Genomic DNA, 14,047 nt, shown 5'->3' on the forward strand with positions numbered 1-14,047 from the left:
AGTGGGTTTGAGTAGCTCAGTGGGTAGGGTATGGGCTGCAGTGTGGAAGGGAGTGGGTTTGAGTAGCTCAGTGGGTAGGGTATGGGCTGCAGTGTGGAAGGCAGTGGGTTTGAGTAGCTCAGTGGGTAGGGTATGGGCTGCAGTGTGGAAGGCAGTGGGTTTGAGTAGCTCAGTGGGTAGGGTATGGGATGCAGTGTGGAAGGCAGTGGGTTTGAGTAGCTCAGTGGGTAGTGTATGGGCTGCAGTGTGGAAGGCAGTGGGTTTGAGTAGCTCAGTGGGTAGGGTATGGGCTGCAGTGTGGAAGGCAGTGGGTTTGAGTAGCTCAGTGGGTAGGGTATGGGCTGCAGTGTGGAAGGCAGTGGGTTTGAGTAGCTCAGTGGGTAGGGTATGGGCTGCAGTGTGGAAGGCAGTGGGTTTGAGTAGCTCAGTGGGTAGGGTATGGGCTGCAGTGTGGAAGGCAGTGGGTTTGAGTAGCTCAGTGGGTAGGGTATGGGCTGCAGTGTGGAAGGCAGTGGGTTTGAGTAGCTCAGTGGGTAGGGTATGGGCTGCAGTGTGGAAGGCAGTGGGTTTGAGTAGCTCAGTGGGTAGGGTATGGGCTGCAGTGTGGAAGGCAGTGGGTTTGAGTAGCTCAGTGGGTAGGGTATGGGATGCAGTGTGGAAGGCAGTGGGTTTGAGTAGCTCAGTGGGTAGGGTATGGGCTGCAGTGTGGAAGGGAGTGGGTTTGAGTAGCTCAGTGGGTAGGGTATGGGCTGCAGTGTGGAAGGCAGTGGGTTTGAGTAGCTCAGTGGGTAGGGTATGGGCTGCAGTGTGGAAGGCAGTGGGTTTGAGTAGCTCAGTGGGTAGGGTATGGGATGCAGTGTGGAAGGCAGTGGGTTTGAGTAGCTCAGTGGGTAGTGTATGGGCTGCAGTGTGGAAGGCAGTGGGTTTGAGTAGCTCAGTGGGTAGGGTATGGGCTGCAGTGTGGAAGGCAGTGGGTTTGAGTAGCTCAGTGGGTAGGGTATGGGCTGCAGTGTGGAAGGCAGTGGGTTTGAGTAGCTCAGTGGGTAGGGTATGGGCTGCAGTGTGGAAGGCAGTGGGTTTGAGTAGCTCAGTGGGTAGGGTATGGGCTGCAGTGTGGAAGGCAGTGGGTTTGAGTAGCTCAGTGGGTAGGGTATGGGATGCAGTGTGGAAGGCAGTGGGTTTGAGTAGCTCAGTGGGTAGGGTATGGGATGCAGTGTGGAAGGCAGTGGGTTTGAGTAGCTCAGTGGGTAGGGTATGGTCTGCAGTGTGGAAGGCAGTGGGTTTGAGTAGCTCAGTGGGTAGGGTATGGGCTGCAGTGTGGAAGGCAGTGGGTTTGAGTAGCTCAGTGGGTAGGGTATGGGCTGCAGTGTGGAAGGCAGTGGGTTTGAGTAGCTCAGTGGGTAGGGTATGGGCTGCAGTGTGGAAGGCAGTGGGTTTGAGTAGCTCAGTGGGCAGGGTATGGGCTGCAGTGTGGAAGGCAGTGGGTTTGAGTAGCTCATAAATGTTCTGCATCTGCTTAGGTCGGCAGGGTAATCCTTGTCTCACCGCGCACCAGCGACTCCTGTGGCAGCCGGGCGTCTGCGAGTTGGCTCCAAGTTGCTGGCGAGACTGCGTTTCCTCCGACGCGACAGGTCTGGTAGGCTTCGCTGTCGGCTTGCAGTGTGAAAAGAAGAGGTCGGCTGAAAACATGTATTTCGGAGGACGCGCATGCGCATGTATTAGTCTCTCCCAAGTCAATATGGGAGTTGAGACAAGGTCTTAAAAAAAAAAAAAAAAATTGGATATTCCAAATTGGGAGAAAAATGGAGTAAAAATAATTGCCGATTCCAAATATTTAAAAAGGCAGCAGCAGAACAGCAGTACCGACACACAGATTTTGCATAGACTGCACGTAATTAAAAAATAAATTAAGCAAGTTTATTAAGCAACACTTATTTAACAATTACTTATTGATGTCACTTCAAAACTTGTAACAAAATAGTTGATTGCACAATATAATTTATATAATTATAATATGGATAGATTTCCTTAATCCACGCAGCATGTTTGATTAAGGAAACTTCATTCTTGTACACACCCTCTGAATGCTGTCTGTCAATCTTGTGTCGTCTTCCTTCCTCTCCTATGTTCAATTGATCTATTTAACACTAGAACGACCACGTTTATAGACATACCTAGAACGACCAAGTTTTAATTAGGCTTCCAAGCCATAGGCTGGGGAAGCCTATTGTTTCTGTAAGGATTATTATTAGGCTTCCAAGCCATAGGCTGGGGAAGCCTATTGTTTCTGTTAGGATTATTATTATTATTATTATTCTTCTTATTATTATTATTATTATTATTATTATTATTATTATTTTTCTTTCTGCCGAAACCTCATCGCAGAAAGAAAAAATCGGGTTTGTAGGTAGGTGGCTATGTGCAGATAACAGGTTAGGCGTCCAATCTTGCGCAAGTCACATGATTTGGCAGCCATATTGGATTTTGCGAAATTTTTTAAAACGCCTATGCTTCGGAAACCGCTTACTCTAGAGTTCTCAAAATTGCTATACATGTTGAGGGATAGTCCTTGATGAACTTTTGTTACTATGAAGCTGATTGGTTATGTGGTTTGGCAACCACATCGATTAATGTCATAAAAATGTCGAATTCTCAAAATTCAAACATCTTCTTCTCTGAAATCTCTTATCCGATTGAAACAAAAAATTGGAATAAAACATCTCAGTATGGTCCTCTATTCCGCTTGTTCAAAGGAAGTTGCTACTGTGAAAATCGTGGCGTCCACGCTGCATGACATCATCAACACACGCAACTGGCTATAAAACCGCCTATGCTGCACCAAAATGCACGAAATTTCACACAGATGTAGAGGACTATGGGATGTTGTGCCATGGTCAATATGACGGCCTTAGGTCACATGGTGTGGCAGCCATCTTAGATGTAATGATATTTTTTGTGCAATATTCAAATGTCTTGTTCTCATCAACGGTAAACATTACAGCTGTGAAAAAAAATTGTACATAGTGCGCTCATGTCCACGATTGATTCTACTAAAGGAAAAATTGATCGGTCACATGGTGTGGCAGCTATGTTGGATTTTGCATAAAACACTTAAACAACAATTCCTAATGAGCCTTTTGGCTTATTGACTTGAATCATGAGTATACGTTATCTTTGTACTGTCCTCTAAAAAAGTTACTCAGCAAAAGTTCCTACATCAACAAACATGACCGCCATGAGCAAATCAATACGGGCACTGATGCCAATTTACCACCTTGGTACCCTGAAATGACACATTCCCACCACTGGGGACAGCTTACCATGGCAATTGAGCAAAAAAAAAATATTACAGGCAGCCATGTTTTTGGGTGGTGTCTGTCAAGAACCGTTTCACTAAGTGATGTACCTTAAAACACAGTAATTACACTGGAAAGGCTGGCGTTACAAAACTGTACACACTGTCTCTCACACACACTAAGTATTACAAAAAATTACTGAGCTCGTGTAGTAGTTAACTGATTTTTTTTTTTTAAACACGACTACACAGAAGGTACTCGGGGGTGGGGGGGGGGGGACATCTTAAAGCACAACACACTCGAAACAATTACATGTTTACTACAGTTTGCTTAAAAATCGTCATTTAATTATTTTTATGACTGAACTGTGGTGAAACACAGTCACAAAACCCGAATCTGTTGAAACGAAACCGTGTCTGTAATCCATTTAAAAGAGGCTTGTGAGAAAGGGGGCGCGACTTTGGAGACCTCGTTTACATTTAAATATGTATTTTTGCTAAACAAACACTTAGACAAAACGTTTCACAATCGCTTGCTCTATAAAATACCGCTGGAACTGTAAAGATCGCTTACTTATTCCCTCACACACAGTAAAACTTACAAAAAAACAGAGTTCGGGCAGTACAAGACTGTGTTGTTTTAATCTATAAAACGCGACTTCACAGAAGGTACTTGAAAACAAAACATCTTAACACAGAGAGACACACACACACAGACAGACACAGACACACACACACAGACACACAAACAGACACACACACAGACACACACCGACACGCACACACACACAGAGACACACACACAAACACACAGATACACAGAGACACAGACACACACAGACACAGACACACAGAGACACACAGACACACACACACAGACACACACAGTCACACACAAACTCCATTGCAGCCATCTTAGATTTAATGTAATTTATTGTGTAATATTCAAACGTATTGTTCTCATGAACAGTAAATAGTACAGCTGTGAAAAAATTAAACATAGTGCCTCATGCCCACGATTGATTCTACTTAAGGAATAATAGATCGGTCACATGGTGTGGCAGCTATGTTGGATTTTGCGTAAAACGCTTAAACAACAACTCCTCATGAGCCTAGGAGCACTTTTTTTACACAGAGAATTGTGAGGGTCTGGAACCAACTCCCCAGTAATGTTGTTGAAGCTGACACCCTGGGATCCTTCAAGGAGCTGCTTGATGAGATTCTGGGATCAATAAGCTACAAACAACCAAACGAGCAAGATGGGCTGAATGGGGCCTCCTCTCGTTTGTAAACTTTCTTATGTTCTTATGAAATTTCACACAGATGTAGAGGACTATGGGATGTTGTGCCATGGTCAATATGGCAGCCATTGGTCACATGGTGTGCCAGCCATCTTAGATTTAATGAAAATTTTGCCCAATTTGCAAAAATGCTCTTATCATGAACGGTAAATAGCACAGCCGTGAAAAAATGTCTACATAGGCCAGCAGTGTGGAGTAGTAGTTAGGGCTCTGGACTCTTGACCGGAGGGTCGTGGGTTCAATCCCAGGTGGGGGACACTGCTGCTGTACCCTTGAGCAAGGTACTTTACCTAGATTGCTCCAGTAAAAACCCAACTGTATAAATGGGTAATTGTATGTAAAAATAATGTGATATCTTGTAACAATTGTAAGTCGCCCTGGATAAGGGCGTCTGCTAAGAAATAAATAATAATAAATAATAATAATAAAATTTACGATGACTGCTTGGAAGCCGTAAAGTTGCTCTCAACTCTAGTTTGATTTGTATTGTAACATAACTATAATAATGAAAGGTCAAACATCTTATACAAGTCCTAGGTTTTATTCAGGCATGTCATATAAAACGTCTCCACAACTGAAACGATGTAAAAAAACGGATATTTGAACATAAATGAGTTCATATGCAGACATACTGCATAAGCGCAACCTCAAAAAAATGAACAAACATTTGAAAAGAAGAGTGTACAGACAGGTATATTATGTATATTCTAAACTGTACAAATGAAACTATGTAAATAAGTACCAAAATATGTAAAATGAATGGGTGTATATTGTCTATATATAGTACATTGCATACAGTATCCAAAGAATATATAAAAATATCAAACACATCAAAACAAAAATAACCTGCGTATGTATATATGCATTTCTACAGACATGCAGGCAAAATGACAAATAAATACACATTTGATAGAATGGTGAATTTTGACCTTTACTCATTTACACAGACATACTAGTTCAGTCTTACAACACTCTCTGGCAGGCATGAATCCGTCCTAAGTTAAAGTTCAACCTTATCACACAGTAAATAACATGAAAATGACAAGATGTGTTACTCGCCCTTCTTGTAGTTTCCCTTTGCAGTTATTCTTTGCAGGAAAGGTGCGCTTTATTAAATAATTTTCATTAAAAGATTTTTAATAGAATATATACGTTTTTATTTAATCCTTAAATGCATATACAGTACAATACTATTGGGCTAATCCGTTTGGTTAGTTTCAAGATAGTAAAGAAATATAGAATAATTTCATTCGTTTAAGAATTAATATAAAAGATTATAGAAGAGGTTATATTAAACGAATAACAAAATAATGTTAAAATTAAAAGACAATATAAATGTTAAATTACTAAAGATCAAAAAGAATAAAATCATGCAAGTATAATTTTGAGTATATAGAATACTATGTAATAATTCGATAAAATAAGTTTTTTGATCAGGTTACTTTTTAGGTAAGATTGACTTCTGAAATAGTTTAGTTTATCAGACTTTGGTAAACTTCCAGCTCATGCCTCGTATCAAACAGAGGGTGAGAAGGAGCTCACAAAAATCTAACCTATAAACTTTCGACTAGAATCTTTTGGAACCTTACTGAAACCCACGTTCGCTTCTCCGGCAGGAGAATGCATACCAGACTTTAGCTACTTCTGATTCTTAATCGGTTCTAAGTTAGATAATGATACGTTTAATCATCAGTCACTGCGTGGAAGGCGGGGTCTGCAGGAAGCTGTGGTGATGTTATCAGTAACTGTGTGGAGGGTGGAAGGGGTATGTCAGTAGGCGGTGTGGAAGTTTTAGTAATTTCGAGGTCCCGACAGAACAAGACCGACTCCTTACCCATGCTCTCCTCAACCTCTGTATTATTATTATTATTATTATTATTATTATTATTATTATTATTATTATTATTATTATTATTTATTTCTTAGCAGACACTCTTATCCAGGGCGACTTACAGTCATAAACAATTACATTTCAAGAATCACAGTACAAATAATAATACAATTAAGAGCAAGATAAATACAATGACTTTGGTTCAAGCAAGTACAAGTGTGACAAAATACAATTCAATAATACAGCAGATAACATTGTCAGTGATAGTTACATTAGGATATAATTAAATACAAAATACTTCGGATTAAATAACACTTGACAAATTACAGTACTCTAAAGTACAAGATTAAATGCAGTAAAATAGGGGGCAGATAAGAGCAAGTAAAACACATTTAAGGAAGGGTGATAAGTGTCCCGGGGGAAAAACAGAGATCAACAGGTGCTTTCTGAAGAGGTGAGTCTTGAGGAGGCGCCGGAATGTGGTCAGGGACTGGGCAGTCCTGACATCTATAGGAAGGTCATTCCACCACTGCGGGGCGAGGGTGGAGAAGGAGCGGGCTCTGGGGGCAGGAGCGTAAAGGAAGTAGAGCCAGTCTTCTAGTGCAGGCGGAGTGGAGAGGTCGAGTGGGGGTGTAGGGAGAGATGAGGGTCTGGAGGTAGCTGGGTGCAGTCTGGTCAAGGCATCTGTAGGCTAGTACAAGAGTCTTGAACTGGATGCCACAGGTGATCGGACGGACAAGCCACCGGGCAGGAAGTTGATCACATAAGAACATAAGAAGAACATAAGAAATTTTACAAATGAGAGGAGGCCATTCAGCCCATCTTGCTCATTTGGTAGTTAGTAGCTTATTGATCCCAGAATCTCATCAAGCAGCTTCTTGAAGGATCCCAGGGTGTCGGCTTCAACAACATTACTGGGGAGTTGGTTCCATACCCTCACAATTCTCTGTGTATAAAAAGTGCCTCCTATTTTCTGTTCTGAATGCCCCTTTATCTAATCTCCATTTGTGATCCCTGGTCCTTGTTTCTTCTTTCAGATCAAAAAAGTCCCCTGGGTCAACACTGTCTATACCTTTTAGGATTTTGAATGTTTGAATCAGATCACCACGTAGTCTTCTTTGTTCAAGACTGAATAGATTCATTTCTTTTAGCCTGTCTGCATACGACATGCCTTTTAAACCCGGGATAATTCTGGTTGCTCTTCTTTGCACTCTTTCTACAGCAGCAATATACTTTTTGTAACGAGGTGACCAGAACTGAACACAATATTCTAGGTGAGGTCTTACTAATGCATTATATAGTTTTAACATTACTTCCCTTGATTTAAATTCAACACTTCTCACAATATATCCGAGCATATTGTTGGCCTTTTTTATAGCTTCCCCACATTGTCTAGATGAAGACATTTCTGAGTCAACATAAACTCCTAGGTCTTTTTCATTGATTCCTTCTGCAATTTCACTATCTCCCAGATGATATTTATAATGCACATTTTTATTGCCTGCATGCAGTACTTTACACTTTTCTCTATTAAATGTCATTTGCTGGTCGTGTTGCTCTTTGGTATGAAGGACGCTGTTGAAAAGCACAGGTTTTATTGATTTTCTCGCGTCGCTTGTCGTGTCTCTCTTTGGTGTGAAGGGCTCTATTGAAAAGCACAGGTTTTATTGATTTTCTCTCGTCGCTTGTCGTGTCTCTCTTTGGTGTGAAGGGCTCTGTTTGAAAAGCACAGGTTTTATTGATTTTCTCTCGTCGCTTGTCGTGTCGCTCTTTGGTGTGAAGGGCTCTATTGAAAAGCACAGGTTTTATTGATTTTCTCTCGTCGCTTGTCGTGTCTCTCTTTGGTGTGAAGGGCTCTATTGAAAAGCACAGGTTTTATTGATTTTCTCTCGTCGCTTGTCGTGTCTCTCTTTGGTGTGAAGGCCTCTGTTGAAAAGCACAGGTTTTATTGATTTTCTCTCGTCGCTTGTCGTGTCTCTCTTTGGTGTGAAGGGCTCTATTGAAAAGCACAGGTTTTATTGATTTTCTCTCGTCGCTTGTCGTGTCTCTCTTTGGTGTGAAGGGCGCTGTTGAAAAGCACAGGTTTTATTGATTTTCTCTCGTCGCTTGTCGTGTCTCTCTTTGGTGTGAAGGGCTCTATTGAAAAGCACAGGTTTTATTGATTTTCTCACGTCGCTTGTCATGTCTCTCTTTGGTGTGAAGGGCTCTATTGAAAAGCACAGGTTTTATTGATTTTCTCGCGTCGCTTGTCGTGTTGCTCTTTGGTGTGAAGGACTCTGTTGAAAAGCACAGGTTTTATTGATTTTCTCGCGTCGCTTGTCGTGTCTCTCTTTGGTGTGAAGGGCTCTATTGAAAAGCACAGGTTTTATTGATTTTCTCTCGTCGCTTGTCGTGTCGCTCTTTGGTGTGAAGGGCTCTGTTGAAAAGCACAGGTTTTATTGATTTTCTCTAGTCGCTTGTCGTGTTGCTCTTTGGTGTGAAGGGCTCTATTGAAAAGCACAGGTTTTATTGATTTTCTCTCGTCGCTTGTCGTGTTGCTCTTTGGTGTGAAGGGCTCTATTGAAAAGCACAGGTTTTATTGATTTTCTCTCGTCGCTTGTCGTGTCGCTCTTTGGTGTGAAGGGCTCTATTGAAAAGCACAGGTTTTATTGATTTTCTCGCGTCGCTTGTCGTGTCTCTCTTTGGTGTGAAGGGCTCTATTGAAAAGCACAGGTTTTATTGATTTTCTGTCGTCGCTTGTCGTGTCTCTCTTTGGTGTGAAGGGCTCTGTTGAAAAGATGATATTTATAATGCACATTTTTATTGCCTGCATGCAGTACTTTACACTTTTCTCTATTAAATGTCATTTGCTGGTCGTGTTGCTCTTTGGTATGAAGGACGCTGTTGAAAAGCACAGGTTTTATTGATTTTCTCGCGTCGCTTGTCGTGTCGCTCTTTGGTGTGAAGGGCTCTGTTGAAAAGCACAGGTTTTATTGATTTTCTCGCGTCGCTTGTCGTGTCTCTCTTTGGTGTGAAGGGCTCTATTGAAAAGCACAGGTTTTATTGATTTTCTCACGTCGCTTGTCGTGTCTCTCTTTGGTGTGAAGGGCTCTATTGAAAAGCACAGGTTTTATTGATTTTCTCACGTCGCTTGTCGTGTCTCTCTTTGGTGTGAAGGGCTCTATTGAAAAGCACAGGTTTTATTGATTTTCTCTCATCGCTTGTCGTGTTGCTCTTTGGTGTGAAGGGCTCTATTGAAAAGCACAGGTTTTATTGATTTTCTCTCATCGCTTGTCGTGTCTCTCTTTGGTGTGAAGGGCTCTATTGTAAAGCACAGGTTTTATTGATTTTCTCTCGTCGCTTGTCGTGTTGCTCTTTGGTGTGAAGGGCTCTATTGAAAAGCACAGGTTTTATTGATTTTCTCGCGTCGCTTGTCGTGTCGCTCTTTGGTGTGAAGGGCTCTGTTGAAAAGCACAGGTTTTATTGATTTTCTCGCGTCGCTTGTCGTGTCTCTCTTTGGTGTGAAGGGCTCTATTGAAAAGCACAGGTTTTATTGATTTTCTCTCGTCGCTTGTCGTGTCGCTCTTTGGTGTGAAGGGCTCTATTGAAAAGCACAGGTTTTATTGATTTTCTCGCGTCGCTTGTCGTGTCTCTCTTTGGTGTGAAGGGCTCTATTGAAAAGCACAGGTTTTATTGATTTTCTCTCGTCGCTTGTCGTGTCTCTCTTTGGTGTGAAGGGCTCTGTTGAAAAGCACAGGTTTTATTGATTTTCTCTCGTCGCTTGTCGTGTCTCTCTGTGGTGTGAAGGGCTCTATTGAAAAGCACAGGTTTTATTGATTTTCTCTCGTCGCTTGTCGTGTCTCTCTTTGGTGTGAAGGCCTCTGTTGAAAAGCACAGGTTTTATTGATTTTCTCTCGTCGCTTGTCGTGTCGCTCTTTGGTGTGAAGGGCTCTATTGAAAAGCACAGGTTTTATTGATTTTCTCGCGTCGCTTGTCGTGTCTCTCTTTGGTGTGAAGGGCTCTATTGAAAAGCACAGGTTTTATTGATTTTCTCGCGTCGCTTGTCGTGTCGCTCTTTGGTGTGAAGGGCTCTGTTGAAAAGCACAGGTTTTATTGATTTTCTCGCGTCGCTTGTCGTGTCTCTCTTTGGTGTGAAGGGCTCTATTGAAAAGCACAGGTTTTATTGATTTTCTCACGTCGCTTGTCGTGTCTCTCTTTGGTGTGAAGGGCTCTATTGAAAAGCACAGGTTTTATTGATTTTCTCACGTCGCTTGTCGTGTCTCTCTTTGGTGTGAAGGGCTCTATTGAAAAGCACAGGTTTTATTGATTTTCTCGCGTCGCTTGTCGTGTTGCTCTTTGGTGTGAAGGGCTCTATTGAAAAGCACAGGTTTTATTGATTTTCTCTCGTCGCTTGTCGTGTCGCTCTTTGGTGTGAAGGGCTCTATTGAAAAGCACAGGTTTTATTGATTTTCTCGCGTCGCTTGTCGTGTCTCTCTTTGGTGTGAAGGGCTCTATTGAAAAGCACAGGTTTTATTGATTTTCTGTCGTCGCTTGTCGTGTCTCTCTTTTTTGTGAAGGGCTCTGTTGAAAAGATGATATTTATAATGCACATTTTTATTGCCTGCATGCAGTACTTTACACTTTTCTCTATTAAATGTCATTTGCTGGTCGTGTTGCTCTTTGGTATGAAGGACGCTGTTGAAAAGCACAGGTTTTATTGATTTTCTCGCGTCGCTTGTCGTGTCGCTCTTTGGTGTGAAGGGCTCTGTTGAAAAGCACAGGTTTTATTGATTTTCTCGCGTCGCTTGTCGTGTCTCTCTTTGGTGTGAAGGGCTCTATTGAAAAGCACAGGTTTTATTGATTTTCTCACGTCGCTTGTCGTGTCTCTCTTTGGTGTGAAGGGCTCTATTGAAAAGCACAGGTTTTATTGATTTTCTCACGTCGCTTGTCGTGTCTCTCTTTGGTGTGAAGGGCTCTATTGAAAAGCACAGGTTTTATTGATTTTCTCTCATCGCTTGTCGTGTTGCTCTTTGGTGTGAAGGGCTCTATTGAAAAGCACAGGTTTTATTGATTTTCTCTCATCGCTTGTCGTGTCTCTCTTTGGTGTGAAGGGCTCTATTGTAAAGCACAGGTTTTATTGATTTTCTCTCGTCGCTTGTCGTGTCTCTCTTTGGTGTGAAGGGCTCTATTGAAAAGCACAGGTTTTATTGATTTTCTCGCGTCGCTTGTCGTGTCGCTCTTTGGTGTGAAGGGCTCTGTTGAAAAGCACAGGTTTTATTGATTTTCTCGCGTCGCTTGTCGTGTCTCTCTTTGGTGTGAAGGGCTCTATTGAAAAGCACAGGTTTTATTGATTTTCTCTCGTCGCTTGTCGTGTCGCTCTTTGGTGTGAAGGGCTCTATTGAAAAGCACAGGTTTTATTGATTTTCTCGCGTCGCTTGTCGTGTCTCTCTTTGGTGTGAAGGGCTCTATTGAAAAGCACAGGTTTTATTGATTTTCTCTCGTCGCTTGTCGTGTCTCTCTTTGGTGTGAAGGGCTCTGTTGAAAAGCACAGGTTTTATTGATTTTCTCTCGTCGCTTGTCGTGTCTCTCTGTGGTGTGAAGGGCTCTATTGAAAAGCACAGGTTTTATTGATTTTCTCTCGTCGCTTGTCGTGTCTCTCTTTGGTGTGAAGGCCTCTGTTGAAAAGCACAGGTTTTATTGATTTTCTCTCGTCGCTTGTCGTGTCGCTCTTTGGTGTGAAGGGCTCTATTGAAAAGCACAGGTTTTATTGATTTTCTCACGTCGCTTGTCGTGTCTCTCTTTGGTGTGAAGGGCTCTATTGAAAAGCACAGGTTTTATTGATTTTCTCGCGTCGCTTGTCGTGTCGCTCTTTGGTGTGAAGGGCTCTGTTGAAAAGCACAGGTTTTATTGATTTTCTCGCGTCGCTTGTCGTGTCTCTCTTTGGTGTGAAGGGCTCTATTGAAAAGCACAGGTTTTATTGATTTTCTCACGTCGCTTGTCGTGTCTCTCTTTGGTGTGAAGGGCTCTATTGAAAAGCACAGGTTTTATTGATTTTCTCACGTCGCTTGTCGTGTCTCTCTTTGGTGTGAAGGGCTCTATTGAAAAGCACAGGTTTTATTGATTTTCTCTCATCGCTTGTCGTGTCTCTCTTTGGTGTGAAGGGCTCTATTGTAAAGCACAGGTTTTATTGATTTTCTCTCATCGCTTGTCGTGTCTCTCTTTGGTGTGAAGGGCTCTATTGTAAAGCACAGGTTTTATTGATTTTCTCTCGTCGCTTGTCGTGTTGCTCTTTGGTGTGAAGGGCTCTATTGAAAAGCACAGGTTTTATTGATTTTCTCGCGTCGCTTGTCGTGTCGCTCTTTGGTGTGAAGGGCTCTGTTGAAAAGCACAGGTTTTATTGATTTTATCGCGTCGCTTGTCGTGTCTCTCTTTGGTGTGAAGGGCTCTATTGAAAAGCACAGGTTTTATTGATTTTCTCTCGTCGCTTGTCGTGTCGCTCTTTGGTGTGAAGGGCTCTATTGAAAAGCACAGGTTTTATTGATTTTCTCGCGTCGCTTGTCGTGTCTCTCTTTGGTGTGAAGGGCTCTATTGAAAAGCACAGGTTTTATTGATTTTCTCGCGTCGCTTGTCGTGTCGCTCTTTGATGTGAAGGGCTCTGTTGAAAAGCACAGGTTTTATTGATTTTCTCTCGTCGCTTGTCGTGTCTCTCTGTGGTGTGAAGGGCTCTATTGAAAAGCACAGGTTTTATTGATTTTCTCTCGTCGCTTGTCGTGTCTCTCTTTGGTGTGAAGGCCTCTGTTGAAAAGCACAGGTTTTATTGATTTTCTCTTGTCGCTTGTCGTGTCGCTCTTTGGTGTGAAGGGCTCTATTGAAAAGCACAGGTTTTATTGATTTTCTCGCGTCGCTTGTCGTGTCTCTCTTTGGTGTGAAGGGCTCTATTGAAAAGCACAGGTTTTATTGATTTTCTCGCGTCGCTTGTCGTGTCGCTCTTTGGTGTGAAGGGCTCTGTTGAAAAGCACAGGTTTTATTGATTTTCTCGCGTCGCTTGTCGTGTCTCTCTTTGGTGTGAAGGGCTCTATTGAAAAGCACAGGTTTTATTGATTTTCTCACGTCGCTTGTCGTGTCTCTCTTTGGTGTGAAGGGCTCTATTGAAAAGCACAGGTTTTATTGATTTTCTCGCGTCGCTTGTCGTGTCTCTCTTTGGTGTGAAGGGCTCTATTGAAAAGCACAGGTTTTATTGATTTTCTCTCATCGCTTGTCGTGTCTCTCTTTGGTGTGAAGGGCTCTATTGTAAAGGACAGGTTTTATTGATTTTCTCTCGTCGCTTGTCGTGTCTCTCTTTGGTGTGAAGGGCTCTATTGTAAAGCACAGGTTTTATTGATTTTCTCTCGTCGCTTGTCGTGTTGCTCTTTGGTGTGAAGGGCTCTATTTAAAAGCACAGGTTTTATTGATTTTCTCGCGTCGCTTGTCGTGTCGCTCTTTGGTGTGAAGGGCTCTGTTGAAAAGCACAGGTTTTATTGATTTTCTCGCGTCGCTTGTCGTGTCTCTCTTTGGTGTGAAGGGCTCTATTGAAAAGCACAGGTTTTATTGATTTTCTCTCGTCGCTTGTCGTGTCGCTCTTTGGTGTGAAGGGCTCTATTG

Source organism: Acipenser ruthenus, chromosome 55 (assembly GCF_902713425.1).
Source record: "Acipenser ruthenus chromosome 55, fAciRut3.2 maternal haplotype, whole genome shotgun sequence".
NCBI lineage: Eukaryota > Metazoa > Chordata > Actinopteri > Acipenseriformes > Acipenseridae > Acipenser > Acipenser ruthenus.